This window comes from Misgurnus anguillicaudatus, chromosome 3 (assembly GCF_027580225.2).
Source record: "Misgurnus anguillicaudatus chromosome 3, ASM2758022v2, whole genome shotgun sequence".
Lineage (NCBI taxonomy): Eukaryota > Metazoa > Chordata > Actinopteri > Cypriniformes > Cobitidae > Misgurnus > Misgurnus anguillicaudatus.
Genome location: NC_073339.2, coordinates 14595793 through 14601361, shown reverse-complemented (window position 1 = coordinate 14601361; position 5569 = coordinate 14595793). Strand labels below are relative to the sequence as shown.

The following is a 5569-nucleotide window of genomic DNA, read 5'->3' as shown; positions in this document are numbered from 1 at the left end:
CGTTTTACAGTACTATTTAAAATACTGTATACAAATTTACAGTACTATTTAAAATACTGTATACATTTTACAGTATTGTTTAACATGCTGTAACTGTATTTACAGTATTTTATATTTTCTACTGTAAAATATACAATAATTTTATACTACAATGTATATATTACAATGTGTATTTTACCGTAAAATTTCCTGTGATTCATTTTCCCATTTCTATTTACTACAAAACTGCACAAAATTTAAATGGAGGTGTTAAAACAGCTCTAAGTAAATAACAAAAATAAGCAATGACAACATGTTTTTAAAATTTCTTTTAGTTTTTCAAATACATGAAATCAGATTTTCATATTTTTTGCACACTGAACTTTCAGCTTGCATCACAAACTGTTTTTCTTAAACCTGCAATAACATTTACTCATAGATATCATATTACAGAATTTTAAATCAAGTCATGAACTAACTCAGTCATAATAACAATGTTCAAATACAAAATACTTTCCTGAGTAAAATACAAAACATTTACACACACATATCACAGCATCAATTCATGAACAATACATTCAAATGCAGTCATAAGCAATGTCAAAAACTTATACATTCAAAATATTATTCTGAGTAAATTGTAATTTCTTGCAGCAACAGCTTTTTCAAAGCCAATGTTACATTTACTCACTGTTTCATTTCACAGTATTATCAAATAATACTAGTACAAATTCAGTTATAACTATAGACGGTTTCAGCAGTAACATCATAAACAAGCGGCTGTCGCGGTCCGCATGAACTTCCGATAAACTCCGGTAAGAATAAAAAACAACAAAGTTCTTTAAACGCATTTTATTTATATAACAAGCAAAAAAACAACACATAGATTAGCTCGGAAACCAAAACATTTGTTATTTTCAACGAGGCTTTTGTTCAAGAGATCAGTTTAGCAACTAGTCAGACCATTAAAAAAGCGAAACCGGAAGTAAAGATCGGATCCAGACGTGTGTCATGTGCGTCCGATGAAACCGTCTATAAGAATAATTTAAAAAAAAAACGTAACAAAACCTCTCCTGCATAGACTTATTTTGCTTTTAGAAGCAACAGTAGTAACATGTATACACTGGAGTTTCATATTACAATATTATAAATCAGTGCATGGACAAATTAACTAAAAGAAACCTTTAAGATAAAAAAAGAACTTCACAAACCTCTGGTGAGTTGAGTAGAATGTATTTGCTTTAGTTGCTTAATAGTTTTGCTTAATTCATAAAGTCCTTAATAAAGGTGGATATATACATGATGGTTCAGGCCAGAGTTCTTCCTTTGCACCATCTTCCCACTTCTTTTGCTCACCTGGAAGTTAGAGGAGCACTTGCTGTTGTCGGGGCTGATCCTCACAATAAATCTTTACATAAAAAAAAGAATTAATTAGATCATTTGATGTGTAAGAGAGGGACACTCCACTTTTTTTTTTTAATAGTGCCATTCCTAAACGTTGCTATACGATAATATCCTCATATTGCTCAGGCCCACTGTAATTACCACAAAGGACCAGCAGTTGCTAATAGATGACAAGACTTTGCCACTTCCTGGAATCTAAAATCATATATAAAAGCCCTTATGTCCTTCCTAACCTGTATGCACTTTCTTTAGTGGAAAACAAAAGAAGACATTTTGAAGAATGATTGTTACCAAACAGCTTTGTTGATGGGAGTCAACAAACCAATGAAAGTCAAGGAACTAAACATGTTTGGTAAACAACATTTTTCGGAATATCTTCTTTTGTGTTCCTCTGAAGAAAGAGCATACAGGTTAGGAGGAAGGACATAAAAGTAAGTAAATGATGAGTCTTTCTTCAATATTTACCAAATGTTATAGTATACCGAAAGATGTACTTACCTCTGAATAAACTCCAAAGTAGTGGCTGCTTGCACATGGTACTCGATGTTGAGCACGTAGTAGCAACCAAAGTGAACAGCAAATGCTGAAGAAATGGTAGGTCAATCGCAGGAAATCGGACTTAGCCTTCAATCGGCAGCATACATTTTTTGTTTTGTAGATCTGGATCCTCTGAAAATAATTAATTAATAATAGCGTTTGTTATTTGATTTTGGTGTAAGTAACAACATTTAGATGTTAGAGCTTTTCTCAATAATTTGAAATCTATCATTTTAAAGTGATAGTTCATATGTCCCCAAAATTCTGTCATCATTTACGTATTGTTCTAAGCCTGTATGAGTTGATTCTGTTGTATTTATTAGTACACAAAAGAAGACATGTTAATAATTGATGGTAAGCACAGTTGATGGTACACTCTAAAAAAAACAAACGGTGCTATATAGAACCAAAACTGTTGATTTGAATCGTAACCATAGAAGAACTGTTTTTAGTGCCATATAGCACCGGTGAAGCACCTGTGAAGCACCTGTGTGGAGCCATATAGGGGCCATATAGAGCCACTATAGCACCACATTTGGTTCTACGTGGCACTATGTGGTTCTGCACAGGTGCTTCACCGGTGCTGTATGGCGCTGGGAGCGGTTCTTCTATGATTGCGAGCAAGGAACCACTTTTGGTGCTATATGGCACCGTTTGTTTTTAGAGTGTACCCACTGACTTCCATAGTAAGAAAAACAAATACTGTGGAGGTCAAGGGGTATTGTCAACTATTAGATTACCATCATTTATCAAAATATTATCTTCGCTCAAGAAATTTAACTCATGCAGGTTAAGAACAACACAAGAATAAGGAAATGAGTACAGAACACAATTTTGGGGTGGGGGCCTACCTAAAAAGGCCAATTATCATTTCATTACTCTTGATATTCAAAACTCAAGAAGAATGCTAAAATTTAAGCATAATGCTTTACATTAACAAATCATTAAAGGGATAGTTCGGCCAAAAAATGATATTAATCCCATGATTTACTTACCCCCAAGCTGTCCGAGATGCATATGTTCATCGTTTTTCAGACAAACACATTTTCAGATATTTTAGAATATGTTTTTAGAACTTTCAGTTAATTAAATGTGAAGTTACGGGGTCCACGTCCTTCAAGTCCAAAAAATGTGCGTCCATCCTTCACAAAATATATCCAAGTGGCTCCAGGATGATAAACAAAGGTCTTCTGAGGGTACTTTGTGTGGTGCTGTTGTAGAAATATCCATATTTAAAACTTTATTAACAAAAATAACTACCTTCTGGTAGCGCCACCATCTTAGACTCCTCTGTATTCAGGAGAGAGTATTAGTGTAGTGTACGCACTTTTCTTAGTGACGTATGACAAATTCGGAGGGCGGGGGCACAGAGCAGCAGCAGAGTAACCTCCGTAAGTTGCGTAAAGCTCTGATCTTGAATGCGGACCCGACTAAGATGGCGGCGCTACCGGAAGGTAGTTATTTTTGTTAATAAAATGGATACTTCTGCAACGGCACCGCGCAGATTGCCCTCGGGGGACCTTTGTTTGTCATCCTTGGGCCGTGTGGATTGTTTTGTGGGGGATGGGCGCACTTTTTTTGGACTTGAAGGACGTGGACCCTGTAACTTCACATTTAATTAACTGAAAGATCTAAAACATTTTCTTAAATATCTGAAAATGTGTTTGTCTGAAAAACGATGGACATATGCATCTCGGACAGCTTGGGGGTAAGTAAATCATGGGATTAATATCATTTTTTGGCCCAACTATCCCTTTAATCTTTTTAATGTTCCCAAAGTATGTGTTAAAGAATCTTACCAAGCATGATCAGCCGTGGAGTGGAAGCAAGGGAAAGCGTGGTCTCTACATCTGCCGTCGTTGTTGTGACCTGCACACGCACACACACACACGCACGCACGCACACACACACACTTTTTGTTACTGGCAGTTATATCAATTTAATTCAACGACCCATCGTCAATTATTCCTTGTTAGATGTGCATGTTAGAGAGAAACTGAGAGACTGACTTCAAAATAGCGTTAAACACAAAAGCTCAGTTTGTCGCCTAGCATTTCATATGAACACTCACCTGTACCAAACGCAGTCAAACAAGAAAAAGAGAACCGTTTATGTTAATATGTTGATGGTGAAATGTTCTAAAAAGGGGAAGAAAATAATTAAATATGATTATATGCACAGAAAGTTGCGTTTTCTTCAGTCTTAAACGAGTTTCTACCTCAAAGCTCTCTAACTATCTTGTTCACAACAGTGAGGTAAATTACCGTCAACTGCGTGTTGTTAAGTGTTTAAAAAAAGTGTTTCAAATTAATGAACTAAACCAAAAATATTAAATATGGTAAGAAATCACAAGAAGATTACTTACCTTTGCAGATGGTGAAATGTTCTAAAAAGGAAAATAAATAAATATGATAACTTGCACCGAAAGTTTTGTTGAGTCTTAAAAAGAGTTTTCACCACAAAGCTCTCTCCCTATCTGTTTAGTCACAACAGTCCTAACGTGTGAGGTAAATTACCGTTAACTGCGTGTTGTTAAGTGTTTCAAATTAATTAACCAAATAAAAAATTAAATATGTTAAGAAATCACAGGATTACTCATTTTACTTACCAGCTGTTTAACTTGCAACCATTGTCCTGTGTTCTTTTTTTCTTCGGGCGGGGATATCCGTGCCTTTCTGTAAAGTGTCAGGGTTTCGCGCTCATTTTTTTACTGTATTTCGATTTACTGATGGCTGGTCATAGTGCAAAAGACCGCACTGTACCTTGGCCATACGCACACAAAAAAATAACAGCGTGTAAGGTCCGCGTTCAGTCATGACTCTTCTCAAAAAATAATGTGACATACAAAACTATAACATTGATTCATGATAACATTAAAAACGTTTACATTACGTGTAATAAATAACCGGATAATCTTTTGCAAGTGAGCTGCGGGTTTGTGTACAGGCACGTGATCATCAGCACAGACGTGATTACATCCAGGGCTGTGTCTCAATTCGTTCCCTATAGCTCCCGAGGTGGGGAATCATTATATCGTGTAGTATGCGGGTTCGGCCACTGTCAAGGACCCTCACTTTATATTGGAACACTGTTTCGGTTTCCTGTGTCGTGGCTGCTTACACGCGTTGAGAAAATTCACAGCTGGTATTCATCATCACTCATCAACAACCGGCAAAACCTATCTCTAATTTTTAAACACTTACATTTGTAAATTAATTGGAATATACAAAGCTTTAATGAAGATGATTATATTGTGTTTTGGTAAATAAATCAGCTCTACTTGCACTAATTTAGTTGTTTGATTGTTTTTAGGACTTTGTTTAAGTATTCTGAATTTTACTTTACATTTTAAATCAATATTTAAATACAATAATATTACATTATTTGTATAAGATAGCTTTCTATATTGGATTGTAAGGCTTGACACTCAACATTAACTCAAAGTCCCCTTTAGGCTTAACTATGCAACGACACCAAGCCTTAATCAGAGAGTTAATCCCCAAAAAAACAAATTTGCACCACCTGCCATTAAAATAAAGTATTTTTAATTAACTGTAAATTTTACAGTAAACAGAAAATACAGTATTTTACTGGCACAAAGATTACATTTCCCACAATGCAACATCAAAATACAGCAACATACTGTATA

At 35.2% G+C, this 5569-nt stretch overlaps 1 long non-coding RNA gene across 1 annotated transcript; it reads right to left on the bottom strand.

Moving 5' to 3' along the window:
- Positions 1-295: 295 nt before the first annotated feature.
- LOC129441687 (uncharacterized) lies at positions 296-5089 on the bottom strand. The gene is made up of 6 exons (XR_012366104.1): positions 4529-5089; positions 4286-4306; positions 3992-4058; positions 3720-3789; positions 1882-2052; positions 296-1387 (listed from the first exon to the last, which is right to left on the bottom strand). It is a non-coding gene; the product is annotated as an uncharacterized lncRNA (long non-coding RNA).
- Positions 5090-5569: the final 480 nt, after the last annotated feature.